Here is a 16,263-nt window from a genome sequence, read left to right on the forward strand (position 1 = left end):
GCGGAACAGCTGAAAAAACAAGACAAACAAAAACTCGTAGGACAAGGAGATCTGTACGCCCGGGAAGACGTTGACCCGATTGTGGAAGAGCATTGCGTGGAACTTCCCCATCACTCACTAAACCTACAAAGCTTCAGGTACCATCACACTGGTGTAGGAAGAGATTAGGGAGAGAGACTCTGAAAATCCGGAGCGTTATTACAATGACCTAACAGCCCAACAAAGGCTGATGGCACCAGGGGCTTGATTTGGGGCAGAACATCTGAAAGATAAGCTAATCTCTGCCGGAAAAGTAATCAATTACTGAGTAATCGATTACTCAGAAAAGTAATTGATTGCTCGAAAAATTACTTTGACAGTAAAGTAACTGATTACTCGAAAAATTACTCAAAAAGGTAATTGATTACAAGTAACGCAATTACTAGTAACGCGTTACGCACAAGTCTGGTACCAACTACCCCAGTTCTCAAGTATCGTTGCTATCTATCTGCATTAAATTCCATGCCGGACTGAGGACGTGCGGGGAAAAAAACCCGGAACATCCCCATTTCAATATTCCCTGAGTGTAACACCCTTGGGGCTAATGCACGTTTTCCACTCGAGAATATAAAAATCTTACACACGAAGTCAAGATGGCGTCATTCTAAGCTGAGCATTTCTTTCAACTGGACTCCTACAACACCGCTGCTCGCCCGTCAGCGGGGATATGCAGCTTTCCAGTAAGAGAAGCACCTATACTTCGCGCGCGAAAATTTGCGGCGCGGCCGCCAGCGCTGGCGCTGCGCGGTGGGGAACACACGCGCCCCTCATGCAAACAGACGCCGATTGGCGGATTTTCTCTCAGCTTTCTCCCAACCCCCCCCCCCCCCCCCCAAGGCGTACGATCTGTACGTTGTGGCCAGACTGTCAGCGGAGCTCGTGGTGTCGGGCAGCGTGAATCGAGTTCGATTTTTTTCCGCGACTGGTTGTCGTCTGCTCAACTACATTGTTCTGCCATCACCTGTTGCGTCGTCTTCTGCTTCGCATCTGCTGTCCAATAAGCTGTGAGTGGTTCTCTTAAAGGCACGAGGTAAGTGTCGTCTGCTGGCTTTATGTGCTGTCACGGATTTTTACTTCAAGATTTTTTTTTTTCGTTCAGTGCAAGGGAGAAAAAAATAAAAGACAGTGCGTCGCGTAAAATGATTTTTGTTATAAACGCAACTTTTCATTGAAATGTCTTCTGACGACAGTTCGCGAGTGTTCCATAAAGAGATGAAGAACAACACGGTTCGGGTTTTTCTGCGGATTAGAGCGGATCTGCTGTGTTTACTTTTCGGATGGCGTTCTCCATAGCTGTCCATAGCAGACGACACGCAGAACTGCTTGATTTTTGGCACACCGTCAACGCCGTTGGCGCCGGAATGCTCTCGCCTTCAACCGCATTTAAAGTCAGACAGAATATTCGGTGTCAATATCGTAGAAACTATTTTGCGTTTCATGGTATCAGGAAATTAATCCGACTCAAGTTTATGACATACATATCCCGCAAACGCGGCCGCGGGTGGTGCACAACACAGACACGCTTTTCAACGCAGGTAACCGTTCATTCGCGTCGTTGGAGTCGTATCTTCCGAATAAATATTTTAGAAACATATCTCCCTAGGTGGTGTCATGTTGTTGATTGATTATTGGCGTCTTCAGAAACGTCAGACATCATGGATATCTATCTCACTGTGGTGCCCTTCATGGACACGTACTCAGTGTGTGTGGACTGAAGTACTCAATTCTACGTTTTGAGAAAATTACGTCTTTATAGTGATAAACGCATGTGCACATAGTATCCAGATTCAGATCCAGATCCAAATACATGAAATCTTAAAAAGAGAGCAGTGCGGATGTCCAAAGCGAACACGAAACACGCGTTCCCTACTCTGATAAATGGATTGATTGGTAAAATTTAAAAAAATAAAAATAATAATGGAGATGTAAGTCCAAAACTACTCGGGACTGACTACACCAGGACGCGTTATTTAGGACGCGTTTCCCTTACTCTCGTTTAGTCCAGTTCACTGCTTGCAAAACAAATGGCAGTTTCTCTGGGCAGTGCTTCGTTCCTGGCACCTCGCAGTGTTTGCATGACCAGCGTTTGACGCAACCACGGTGTTTGATGAAAGGGTATCAGCATCAGCAGCGATGCTTGAACTCATATCCTCCAATTTTCTTCGACTGACATACCGGATAGGAACGAAACGTGCGATGTCTGGTTCGGAACCGTTTGGCACCTATGGATCCTCAGCATTACGCAGATCGTAGAAGTACACAAGAAAAACGAATCATTGTAACAGGGCAACAGGAAGTAAACTGCAGCTTATGTACTATACTGCGCGGATGAGCTCTCTTGAGCTCATCCAATCCGCATTCCGCAGTGCTGTTTCAGTGTCATGTCCGTGTCCTACAGGCAAGGTAAACCGCATGGTCTCCGGAAGAAAATGGCGGAATATACGTATGACGTGTTAATGTCACTCGCTTCATCCACGTCCAATCGGTTGCCGGTCAGTTATGTTGATATCAGCTATCAATCCGCATATGGCAACGATAATTCATACTTTGTCACAATCCGCAAGTGCTCTGCCGATATCCCCTTACGTCCGTTGAGAATGCACGGCTTTTGTAAGAGTATATGAGCCGACGTGCACTGGGATTAGAATGATGATCATGATTGGAAACCAATCCAATTCAATTACTTGTATGCTATACTGTTAGGTCGCTGGTTCTGGGTAATGTGACAGCTGAAACGAGATGAAACTTCTTTAACCGCAAAGATTACGTCTATCAACATTACGTCATTACGTCATTTTTTTCTTTTAAAATCAATCAATCAATCACGTCTATCAACGGCAGCAAAGATCGCGGTGCCACACGCGACCACAGGAAGAATGCATTCGATGCATTGCGTTTCAGTCGATGAGTCTATGATTACGTAGTGATGGGGTGATGAATTGCATGCTGTCATTATTATCTTCGCCGTTATCCGTCACACCAACGTACGGTAGCGCGAAAAGAGATCCTGACGCCAAAAACAGGCTGTCACAGTTGCTCGCTGTCAGCGCTGGTCCGGTCAGTTATAGTTCAGCAAGATCGTTGTTCTTGATTGATAGGGCATCGGATATCAGAGACGGCCCTGGAGAATCGACCTCGTACTCCATCACTTGATGAACGCTATGCGCTAGACTAGTGAATGAGCGGGTTGCTCCTATGCCCATGATAAGGTACAGGCAACAATAACGATACCGCAAAATGATGAATGCGGTCAAACAGCGGTGCAGATATTAATCGTTTTTGTCGGTCGATAATTGTTATTCTAGTGTTTATGAAGCTTCTAATGCATTCCCTTTGTAACTTAGCGTGGCCTTTCTGCATTATGTGCTTTCCCCTCGGACATCCGGCAGAAAATGTGAGGCCCAAAGTGAGGCTAGCACGACAACCGGCAAACTCAACTTGGCTTTTTGCGCTGAAATCGTACACACCCTCTATTTCCTTCCTTAGTTCTTTCTTGTATTTTCATCCTTCCTTCCTTCATCATCGTCACATAATGTTCCACGTGCAATGGGGTAGGGTACTGCACCACCGCGGTGAAAAACCCCATCTCATCATTTATTGTTGTTGTTGTTGTTGTTCCTCAACTATCTTCATTTACAAGTATATCGGCAGCTGTACTTCCGCCCTTCCGCGACGTTTCACTCGATAGGACTTGCGCATTTTCTGACCACCAGCACGACAAATTCCCTCGACATCCTCTATACTACCTCTCGCTTCGCTGACTTCGGTGTGAGGCCACATAAATGGGATTTCCAAGGCGATGACGCGTGGCTTTCGATGTAACTCAGCACCAAACTGCTTAACCGTCTTATCCAGTGGCACGCGTGATAGAATTCAATCGAGACAAAGGGGAGGAACGTAAGATCCTCGCGGCCGTTACGGTGTAGCGGCAGGACGTGCAGGGTTGTGGACAACGAGATTCGCCGTTTCGCTAGCTCTGCAACACGACTGGAACATCGCTAGATCTGATACGGAAATGCCATTGGTTCAGGCGCGCAAGTGAGTAGCGGTTTCTCTGTGATAGGAACGTTATAGGATGAATGGCATCTGGACCTGGTTTACCAAGAAAGGCAATTTTCGGCGAACACCGCCGTTGATGCAAAGGCACTCCAAGTAAATTGGCTTAAAGAAAATTCGGTGGTCCGGTGGCAACGAGCAGGAGGAAGTCTCCGGCGATATACTTTAAGCGGAGGACTGTTTTACGAGGGATGCCATGAATGTTGTGCGACTGTGACATAGCAGTGAGCTCTGATGATGGAAAGGATTAGGAAATGCTCGAAGGATCTTCAGCCTCTGGACAAAGTTTTTCATTAATGAGCCCATATATGTAGCGTCTACGTTTCCAGTTTCTTTTTTTTTCTTTGTTCCTTTCCTACTTCTATTCTATTCTATTCTATACCTGTAGCGAAAGCCTAGTAGAAACGTCGTTTCGAGCGAGGAGGAATAGTGCATCGACGAAAGCCAATATTGGCGATGACTACAAGACGACGTTGAATATAATATCAGGCGATATGGCAGGTCGAAAAAAGATAACAGTGCATTTTTTCTTTCTTTTTTGGGGGGTGGGGGGTGGCGTGGGGGGGATATTGCATTGAATACTACAGGGTAATGTGAGCATATTACGTATGTACAGGGAGCGCTGTTGGTCAACAAATCAAGCTCTGACCAGAACGTATCTGTTTAGTGTATAAAGCTTATGCATAATGTAAAACCCCGGGACTAGGGAACACGAAGGGACAGACACATTATGCATCAGCTTCACCAGCTCGCTTGCTTGTTAGCCATCTTTTCACTGTTTGTCTTTTCGTTTGTAGATACGGAGGAAAAATCTCAGCTCATACTCGCTGAACTTGCGGTTGAACGTCGTCATTTTTCGTCAGCGCCGTGATGCTTGATCCTTATACCAATACCACGTTCCCACTGAGGCAGCTCGATGAGCAAAGCCTCGCGCAAGTGAGCTTTCTTAAAGCAGGAGTCTCAAACACGCGGGCGCCATGTGACCCCGAATGACCTATATTCTGTGGACCGAGGTCTCTTGACCAGAAACAGAACAAAGCTACCCTGTCGAAGAAACTAATGAAGAATTAGGAAGAAAACTAGATTTTCGGGCATTGGTCTTGCCCTTTCCCTGTGCGTAGTGCTGCCGTGTCCATGTTAGGCAAAACATACGCATGTGGTTATAGCACTTATCGTTGGCCATGAACCATAATAAGGTACAGGAACCTGGTCTTCGCGTGCACTCAGCATCATCCTCATCACCATCCTCTCATTTTCATTCTGCTCAATGAGCGGAAGTCATCCCCATATCATCGTCATCATGTATTTCTTTCTCTCTCGCGCGCGTGTACATTGGAAAACTAGTGCTGTAACTATTGTGAGTATTAAGATGGGCTCATCTTCATTCTCACAGTAAGTTACATAGTGACACACCAAAGAAGTAGAGAACAGTCATGTACAAAGGCCATTTTATTTTAATGTTTTAGGAGTCATATTAAAGCAGCAAACCCGAAGCCTTCCGTTGTCAATAATATCCTATTTCTCTATTTTTTCAAGTTGAAACTCAGTGCAAAGGCAATAATATACAGCGTGTAAATAGGAGATTATTTCAGTCCTCCCGAACATTGTCATTATCGATTATGGAGAACTACGTATTTTTCTCGAATCGTTTTCAGCACCCTTATTTGGAAAGGCAGCTTATTTATTTCCCTTCGTCCGTCGAGTGGAGCCTCTCAGTAATGAATTCTGCAGACACCGTCCGGCTCCACAATAACTACGCCGCTGCTGTTCTTTTGCGTATATTGTTATTGTATGATATCCTCGGGTATTTTATGGTAATTGCCGTCATTTCTTTTCTGTGTGGTCCTCCATGGTGTGGTCCAAGGACAACGCGGTCCGCGACTCAATTTTAGTTTGAGGCCACTTCGCTCCCTACGAAACTGAAAAATAAAAACAAAGAAAAAACATGATGGACGTTGAGAGACAATGAAATCCTTCCCGTCAATCCTTTTCGTTCGAAATCGATGTATTCTTCCGGGTTTTCAGTATTTTCTTGTGGGCACCGGCAGCGCGGGCGGGCGGGCTGCCGGTGTATCTCGAATGCCAGGGAAACGGGAACGCCCTCTTGTCGTCACACTGTTCTCCGGCTGACGTCGCGCGAGGGCAAGCCTATACTTGCGTTGCTTTCAGATGCCTACAATAAATCATACTGCTCGAGCTGCCGGAAACTAATGGAGGGATCTGATAAGGTTCGAAACACGCTACCGTATGCACCAGATCTCAACGGATCGATGCTTCGAGAGCGAACCATCCCTTTAAGATGGCTTGATAGCCAATACGTCTGCATGTTCAATTGGCTAGACCGTGGAAAGATTCGGGCCGGGGGAAGGTCCGGCGAAAGTCGGAAGCTCTTTCGTCCCATCTTCTCTTTTTTTTTTTTTTAATTCGAGGTTCGGCTTTAGCCAAAAGCGGGACAATGGGACAGCGGGACCGCGTCCATAACAGCGGGACGTCTGGTCACATTATACGAGAGTCCTTTTTCTCGGTTACAACTAAAAACAACATTATTTTGAAGGTGATGAATGGGGAGTCTCATCGTCGTTGCTGATGATGATGATGTGGAGTATGAAATAATGAGCCCCTTCACAATAAGGTTCCAGGTCCTATGATGTCCAAAGATATCAAAAGAGATCTGACGGAACAGCGTTGGTGGGCGGGATTTGGCCAGGGACCAAGCAATTTTCTCTCTCTCTCTCTTAACCAGCTGGACTCTCGCCTCTCTCTCTCTCTCTCTCGGTTACAACTATTTTTCGCATCTTTCGCCCAAAATCGCTAATTTATGTTTACTCGAATATACGTCCATTCATGCACGCTGTTCTTTAAAGGGACTATCGCGTCCGGGAACGTATATGTATATGAGACCGATACGGTATTGTTCGTCACCGCTTCACAGTCAGCTTGGCCAAGTTTCTCGTCCGAAAAGAGCTTAAGTATTAAATAAACGAGTTTTAAAGATTCGCACTCACTCTGCAGCTAACACCATGATGACGTAAGCCGGACCACGACCACCTCTATAATACACGACCATCACACTCGCACCTAGCCCCAGCGCCACTGATGCAGTTTCGCCAAGTGGCCGCCGCGCGTTTGTGGCGCTGAATACGGGACCCTGGTAGGGTGCCTCGATAGTTTTCTACTGGCGCCCAGCAGAAAACTTATCGAGGCACCCTAGAACCTCTGCAGACGACGCATGCTATGCGGATACCGTTGCTGCCGTCATTCGCGTTTGGTTTTTGCTATTTTTCACGCGGTGGACAGTGTTTGTCTCCAGTGCGTGGTTTGTGCATGGCGCAGACGTGATGGTGTACTGCACCGTCCCGCTTTGCAAGCCGAAGAAAGCAGTGTCGAACACAAGTATTTCATTCCACGAGTTCCGCTCAAATGCTGTCTCACGGGAGAAGTGGGTGGAAATATATCGCGGCGTCTTGACACAAGTAACTTCATTGCGAATTGCGATTGTTTCATTTCATATAGGGTGCACTTTTTGGATGGCAGTGTGTACCACAACGAACACAAAAAAGGCACCAAAAGGTAGCGTCGCAGAAAAGCTACCATCAAGAAAAATTCTCAGAGTGGCGATCCACCAGAACTTTCGATTACAAAATGCAGGAAAACGACGATTCCAGCAAGGAACAAGATATCCCGCACCGCGGAACCCTTATCACTGCATGCTGTAAGGACGAACCTTTTAACCTTTCCTCGTACTAAAGAAAGCGGAGTCCGTTCATTCACTTTGTGGTTTCTCGTCCAGCGCTCATGAAAAATGTACTTCCTGTTACTGGAACAACTTCCGCGCATCCAAAAAAAAAAAAAAAAAAAACGTCGCCCCTTCGAAGACTCCTATTATCGACGAAGAGCTTCTTCCGAGGAGGATTTTCGAGCGTCAAATATCTTCCATCTTTTCCCGGATATGGCTCTCGAAGGAACTCTTTAATATTCACGATAGAGTGTCCACTTAAAATTTTGTGCTACCGTTTCTTCTCTGCAAGTGTGCAGTTCTGTAGAGTTTATGTTTCAGAAAGCGATTATTGCTCCGTCAGCGAAGTATCCAGCTTAGACTTTGTGACGGAGATGCTGCCTTAGGCTATGCATGAGTCAACATGAACATTAAAGTGATAAATGTTAACCTTGTTGACGCTCTTTTATTTACGAACGCAACTCGGCACACCACGAATATTGATGTCGCTGGTTACGTAAGGGGAAAAAACCGCATCTATAGATTTATACAGGGTGTTCCGCGTAACGGCCGCATCGGGAAACAGGCGTCCCTATGTGCGGCCCACAATCTACTTGGCCATTTTTTTCGTCCGGAAACTGCTTCGATATTAAATAAACGAATCTTGAAGATCAGCGCTGCAGAGGTTTCGGCGGCGTGACGTCACTGCCTAACAGGAGGAGTGAGAGGGCGGCGCTCCGAAAAGAACGGCGCCTTCCAGACGGCATTCCTTCTCTGATGATGATGATGATGATGATGATGATGATGATGATTGAAAGAAAAAAAATGGGACGCGTCCTCATTGGTTCTTTGGGAGTGACGTTTTCTCGTTTTTGCAGAGACGGAATTCCGGCATAATCTCACCATCCGGCGTCTACTCTTGTCATGTACTCCATCGAATAACAGTCAAACTAGGCCATTACGTGAGATTTTCGATACTCTGGTCGAGAAATAAAATAACACTATCGTTTCGAAATCGACTGGAAGGATGCGACCGTCCCTATATTCGTGGATGCGCCGAAATCTCGACACACCACATTTAACGTCCCTCGTGTCTGAGCAACTTGTACGTACCCTTCCACCTAGTTGCCACCGTCCTCGGCCGGGTTTGGATCCTGGGAGGCGGTCACGCAACCGACTGAGCCAGGCGGCCTATTCGTGGATGAAACCAATTGCATATTGTTATAAGAGTTGGACAAGCTGATAGTCAGTATGGTTTTTTTTTCCACCTGAGCTATTTAGCTAGATAATTAAAATTAGTGAGCTAACTCTTTAAATAGTGACTCGAGGGCCAAAGTGTCAATGCACAGGTCGTAGAGTGAGTTGAGGCATTTTCGAATAAGGTGGCCTAAAACGCGGTGTCGGTGTCATTTATTTGTTTTTGTTTGTTTGTTTGTTTTTTAGAGAGAGAGAAAAGCCCGCGAAGTTTAAGAGAGTACCTCGTGCCGATCTGCTCGTGCGTCTAGCGCGCGTCGCTCTTGGAAAGCACTCACGCGTCTACTAAAGCAACGATGTCCACCTTATCTGACGTGCTCTGTCAGACAGGGTTTTGTTCACCATGTTAGCCTCTGGATAAGCAGCAGTGGATGACACATCGTGGAAAGACATGGGCAGCAAACCCTGTCTGGCAGAGCATGTAGAGATAAGGTGGATATCGTTGTTCTGGCAAACGCGCGAGGGCGTCTCGAGAGCGACGCGCGCGCCAAAGCGCGATCAGGCCAGTCCGTCCCGTAGTACTTTTCTGAATTTCGCGGGCTCTCTTTCTTTCTCTCCCTCTCTGTTTCGTTTATTATTATTATTTATTTTATTTTTTTGCAGGAGAAAGAAACCCGTAAAGAGAGTGTGGCGTTGAGGACACCTTATTCGTGTGTCTCTATAATAATTAAGAGTAGACCTACATGTAAGGTGAGTCCGCCCATTGTGTGGCTACATTTCGAGAACGTGCCGCTGCGTACGACCTGCGGATGCGGACTGCAACTTACTTTACCATCTGTTCATTGACACGTTGAACCTAAACCCTCTAATTAAAAAGTTAGTTTTAATTAGTAGCATAATCGAAAACTATACTGGCTATCAGCGTCGGCGACGCTTAACAACATGGACTTCGTTTCATGCACAAAGTTACCCCCCTTTTTTTTTTCTTCTTCTTCTTTTTTTTTTTCTTTTAGCTCGGCGACAGTTACGTTCTGGGACATCCTGTATTTAGAATGGTATTATTCGCTATTGTTCGCAAAATGTATTCGGCAATACAATTTGCCTCAAGTTCTTCGCGCGTGTTTGTGTGATAGCGGGATATGTGACAGACTGCAAATTACATTGGCATCCTACATTTGGCAATACAACGACTAACTCGATTAATTTTATTTCTCGATAAGATTCGCCCCCTTAATAAAATTCTGAGAGAATAAATGAGTCATCCCACGGCAACAGAATGGCCTGCCATCCGTTCTTCCTTCCTGAATATTCGACTACTTGTCTTCTCTCGTCCGCGGCCATGTAAGTGCGGCAATAAAATCTTCGGGTATATATGGCGTGGCAATATTGCTCTCGTCGTTTTCCTCGATATGTTCTGACACCGATGGGCAGACCTTGCAAACCTAAGACCTCGTCGGATCCTTTTCTTCCGACACGTCACTTTTCTATTGCATTTTCACTCCTTGTATTTGTATTTCCGTTTCAATTTTGTATTTTTGGGATTTGGAAACGCGCAAGAGACCACTATACAATGGAGAAAGTCTACAGCAAATCGAATCACAACACATCGGCGCGGCATGGTTTCAGTACAAAATGTTGTTAGCACCGACGCAGAAAAAGAAAATAAAAAAAAGAAGAAGAAGGACAAACAACAACAACTTTATTTCAAGGTGATGGGTGGGGGAAGAAGAAGGAAAAGGAAAAGACCCACACAGCAAAACGAAGAGTAAAAACAGACAAAGACTGAATACGAATGACAGCGCAAGCAACAGTATTTCCATTGAGGCTGTCTTGGACAACAACAACAACCTTATTTGATCAGATGATTAGGGGGTCTCATCGGGAGAAATTCGGGAAGGAGTTATAACCAGAACACTAATCGTAGCTGACCTCTAGCGTGAGATAGAGAGGTGAGAGGATTTGTACCTATAGGTAGACCTAAGCCGCCCATGTTCCCGCGCATTTCTTTCTATTCGGCGCGTCAAACGCCGGCGGCAGCCATAAGCTGCCCCATTGTTACCAGCATAAATAATTTCGCATCCAAATCTGGGTCGAAGTAGAACTTATCTGGATACATTGTGCTCCGATGTCCGCTCATATGGCGGATTGCAGTGTGCTACGCAACAGTTCAAGTCCGTTCTGAACCGCAGCTTCAGTAGCCAGAGCAACCAGAACGTTTCACGACCGGTTCAAACCAGTGGCGTAATCAGAGGGGGGTCTCAGGAGCTCACCCCCCACCCCGCGAAATCGTGCCTTTGGTAGTGCATTTGGGAGAGGGAAACGGGTTGAAATCCTCCTCCCCCATGCACCCCTCCCGAAATATTTTTTTCTGGCTACGCCACTAGTTTAAACCGTCGAAACTATTCAAACATTCCACGCTGAACACTTGAAAGCACGTCACGCGAATCAATGTCGCCTTATGTCGTCTTATTCAACGATTTTAGAAATTTTAATTCGTTATAAACACTGAAAAAAAAACTCCGCCTGGCAACTCTGGGACACAATATGGCGGCTCGAGTTGCACAGCACCAGACTTGTGCCCGTTACTCGAAAAAAGTAATTGATTACCGTTACCGTTACTTGTACGGAAAAAGGAATTGATTACCGTTACCAATTACTGGACTCCAAATGTAATTGAGTAATGAGTAGAAAAGTAACGCGTTACTCTAGCCGTTACTCTGCATTCTCGCAAATTGTACCCATCTTTGTGTGCCCCAGAAAAGAAAAGAAAAAACAAAAGGCCCAACAGCAGTACAGCTGAAATAACAAAAAAAAAAAAAACGCCTAGGACAAGTAGATCTGTACGTCTACTGTATTCATCGCACGGGAAGACGTTGAACCGATTGTGGAAGAACATTGCGTGGAACTTCCCCATGACTCACTAAACTTCCAAAGCTTCAGGTACCACTAGAGTCACTAAATAAGCTCCACTAGAGTCACTTATTTAGTGACTCTAGGTACCACCACTAAGATGTAGGAAGAGATTAGGGAGAGGCCCTGAAATTCCAGAACTTTATTACAATGACCTCCGCTTGCTATAGTACAATGGCCCAACAAAGGCTGGCTGACAGCACGAGGGGATTGACCTGGGGCAGAACACCTGAAGGGGAAGTTAATCTCTGTCGGAAAAGTAATCAATTACTGAATAATCGATTACTCCGAAAAGTAATTGATTACTCGAAAAATTACTTTGACAGTAAAGTAACTGATTACTCAAAAAATTACTCAAAAATGTAATTGATTACAAGTAACGCAATTACTAGTAACGCGTTACGCACAAGTCTGCACAGCACCTTCTAGCAAACCCTGAACCCTTTCAGAAAGTCTCTAAGCGGCGAAGTATGCAGTACGCCGAAACTAGCGCCGTGCCGTGTCCGCGCAGTCAGATAAATTTTCAGTGGGAAATGAGACGCTCGCAACGTGGATGGCACGTCAGGGGAGACCGGACCTCCGAGGTTAGTCCGCCCGCATCACCCGTGACTAGGTTTTGCTCGCGTTACTGCGAATTGAGTCGCGCAGTGAAAATAACACAGCGTCGAGTGAAAATATTTTGCACGGTGATTCATGATAGACTGCTCGATGAATGGAGTAAGTGCGATTTCATTTCATAACGCCGCGGTATTGATTTGAAATACTACTGGCTTCCTCCTGGAAGCATAAGAATGGGAAAAGACAACAAAACCGAACAATGACAGAATTGTACATCTATGCCAACTGCCCTGACAGCAACGACAGAAACTCAACTACAGTCTTCGCCGTGACAACCTCCTCCGGTAGGCTATTCCATTCCTCTACCGTCCTGGGGAAAAAAAGATAATTTAAACGCGTCTATTCTACGTTGGTATGGCTTTAACTGCAGAGCGTGTACACTACGAATAGATATCTTTTCCTGGAACATAATGTACTGATCCCTATTAATATTAAGCTTATTTTTGAGGATAAGAAATAAAGTCTTGAGTCTTGCAATTTTACGTCTATTGACCGGTATCGCTTACACCTTGTGTATACCATGTGCCAGTGCGAGAAGTTGTGGCGCCTGATTTTACTTAGTGAATGCAAGCGTTTCACGGACATATTCACGAAAGTTGTCTCTGACCAGAAAGCATGGTTCGAGCCCCATTGCTATTGCTCTTTCATCACCTGCCACACTTTGATCGAAATGCGCAACTGGGCTCTGTATGACTCAAGTAACGTGTCTGTCCTTCCGTGTTCCACTCTCTGTCGGGTATATTTAAGCAAAACCTGGGTTTGGGGTCACCCCGGGTGACAGCGATAACGGTCCTTCCGGAAGAAACGGAGATGCATAAAGAAGGGGGACCTCAAACTCCTTGATCTCCAAACTGCCTACTATCGAAAGGAGAAAGCAATTGGACGAAATCACCCATACACGCTGTTCGTCTTTCCGGCAAAACTCAACTTCGCTCCACGCTACTTATCGATCAGCTCTAAAATTTAAGGCTTCGGAAGGAAATGCTTCGGTCGACGGAAGAAGCGGCTAAAGCGCTTCTGAGTACACATGCTTAGGAGATATCGGGAACTTCGGGTAATAAGAGCGCTATTAATGGTCCTGCGGAGATTGCCGTATAGATCCAAACACGGGAGCTGGAAAAAGAAAGCGGTAAGTAAAGGAGATGATGGAAAACTTGCTCGAAAGGTTGGAGTATGCAACATATATTGTCACTGTAGCCAAATCCAGCACGCAACTCTCGTGATCATAATTGGACGGACGTACTTCCACCTATATAGCTACGGGAATAAACCTGACGCAGATAATCGGTGGAACTATATGATTACGATTGGCACCACCACTGGTGCACATCGGAGGATTTCTTAGCGTGTTTTTTTTTTTTTTTTTTTTTTTGTTGTTGTTAATATCCCGGAATGCCGCACACCGTGTTTAACTTGCATCATGGAGGACGATGTACCTGTAGTGGACACGGTTGTCTAAAATCAGCACTCCGTGGTTTATCTCATCTCAAATCTCCAGGTGTTGCGAGACTATTTCTTTCGAGTTATCAACACGTGCACTATGTGGTCCACCTTCGAATCCAATATGGGCAGAACACTTTCAAGCGCAACCGAGGTAATATGATACGGCGAAGTACTGAAAGGTGATTTTAGCAAACCGTGTCCCCAACACTACTACCACCGTGTTCCTGGTGTCGTCGGTCTTGTTCGAGTCCCTTACTAAAGATGATAAAAAAAAACAAGAAGCAAAAACAATGTCTGTCGCAACTTTTATCGGCGTGAGTCAAACAAGGATACTGTCCGCTTTGTTTTCTCTGTGACGACGACTCCCAGATGATGCAGCGTCATGACGAAGCTGAAGCTTGTCCACGTTACTCTGCGTCATCGAAGATGAATGGCATGGAATCAGAGAAAACGAAGTAGCAGACAGAGGCACTTGTCGTTATCCCATAACACGCGTTAAATGGTGGCGGTGGTGCTCGTCGAGGTCGGGTGGTGGTGGTGAAAGGGGAATTACGCCCTCGGGGAATGTGCGTCCTGGGCCGACTTCTAAGGGAACTGTGCCGACATATGTCTGAAAGCGTCCGAGGAAGACCCAGAAAAAAAACCAGACAGCACAGCCGGCAGTGGGATTCGAACCCGGGTACCTGCCAGACTCGACGTGACATGGCCGAGCACGCTAACCACTGAGCCACGGGCACGGCCACGGGTGCTGGTCGCCGAGGTCGACCATCACTTCGTCCCGTGATTCGTCACGAGCTCTTGTGCGAGCCTACCACAGCGGCTTTGAAGCGCGCCAACTTTAAATATAACGGTAACGATGTGAAAGTTGAAGATCGGGGCCCTGGGTAACTGTCTTGTGGTGTGGTATTGCCAACCGGTTTTCCAGTCGGTGGCTATGTTTGGCTATGTCACATCAACTGGAAAACTGGGAGGTACCGGGGTTCGAATCCCTATGCCGGCTGTGCTGTCTGGGGGTTTTCCTGGATCTTCCTCAGACGCTTTCAGACATATGTCGGCACAGTTCCATTAGAAGTTTGCCCACATTTCCCCCAGGGCGTCAGTCGTGACGTTGTCCACATCTGTGAAGCCGACAACAACGAGCCATTTCACCACCAGTCGGTGTGGCAGAACGGGCAGAGTGATGCTCAGGTGGGGGATCATGGGGACGGGGATCATGGGGTGGGGGACGAACGACTTCAGAGAAGATCACGTGCGGAACATCACTTCCGATAAACTGTGCCTGAGGAACAGCCTAGGCAAAACCGTGAGACTGCGCAGCGCGTGGCGAAATTCGAACCCGAGCCACCTCCCAGTCTCTGAGTGGAAGGCGACCATCTCAGCCACAAAGTCAGGAGTTCAAAGCTCCTCTCATTCGCAAATCCAAGAGTGTTCCCAATGTGGAATCCATCGACGCGACATTGTAAAATTCTCGCGAAATATTGAAATTTAGCAGTCGTCGAAAGCAGCGGCAAGAATCAAATTACGTACCTCTGTTTGTGTTTCAGTTTCTCGTTGACAGTTACTTTCCATCTGGTTAAAAGCCTCGCGGTTGTAAGCCCATCATAGTCATCACCAAGCCAATCACAATGACACGGCCCATGATGTTGGCACGCAACAGATCGCGGCTCATCTGCCTTCCGTCGTCCTAATTTAATTAACCCGTTTCGGGTGGATGCCTCGCACTTCTAAATATCTCAGGTTCTGCACCAACTGTTGTGCGGATGGAATAATGCGAGAGTCCGAGGGGGTCTGCATAGGGTGATCTGTGATCCGGGAAAATTTAATCACGTGCAGCAGACATCCGCCGAATGACTTGAAAGGACTTGATTCGCAGCGCAACTCCTGTTGTTCCGCCGAACCAATAACAATGGTAAGGAGAGCGTCGAGGAGGTGAACTGCGAGAGAGAGAGAGAGCGAAATGGGGGAAGGACAAGGATTTGGAAGGAATGGTGCCCTCTCCCAACTTGCAAGTGCGGAAGCAGCCATGATAGACACAACCGCTTCAGCAAAGATGTTTTCGCCGCTAGAGTTAGTGAAGTTCAGTGAAACGAGAGCAGCGTTGGTCATTTCCGATATCTATTCCAATTGAATATAGTGCAAAGGCCAGGGGGTGTCATGTTTATTGATAAAAAAACGCACACCGGCACTACAACTTCAAAAGTTTTGTAGTTTTTAAAGCTTTTAGTTGTTTTCAATGTTGTAGTGCCGCTGCACGTTTTTTTACCAATAAACATCTAATCCAATCGAAG

General features: G+C 46.2%; 1 protein-coding gene and 1 long non-coding RNA gene across 4 annotated transcripts in view; one reads left to right on the top strand and one right to left on the bottom strand.

The window, feature by feature from the left end:
* The window catches only part of LOC135392123 (uncharacterized), a 163,905-nt gene that overhangs the window by 97,698 nt on the left and 49,944 nt on the right, over positions 1–16,263 (bottom strand). The gene's annotated exons all lie outside the window — the stretch shown is intronic.
* Positions 1–16,263, top strand: part of LOC135392122 (allatostatin-A receptor-like) — a 141,731-nt gene that overhangs the window by 65,726 nt on the left and 59,742 nt on the right. For 2 of the 3 annotated variants that reach the window (XR_010422164.1, XM_064622805.1), the window contains exon 1: positions 917–1,069. The exons of the other annotated variant lie outside the window; for it this stretch is intronic. The gene's annotated coding sequence lies outside the window, so the exon portion shown is untranslated. Of the gene's footprint in view, positions 1–916; positions 1,070–16,263 lie in introns of those variants that run through there. 3 annotated transcript variants of the gene reach the window in all.

The sequence above is a fragment of the Ornithodoros turicata genome, chromosome 4, assembly GCF_037126465.1.
Source record: "Ornithodoros turicata isolate Travis chromosome 4, ASM3712646v1, whole genome shotgun sequence".
Classification (NCBI taxonomy): domain Eukaryota; kingdom Metazoa; phylum Arthropoda; class Arachnida; order Ixodida; family Argasidae; genus Ornithodoros; species Ornithodoros turicata.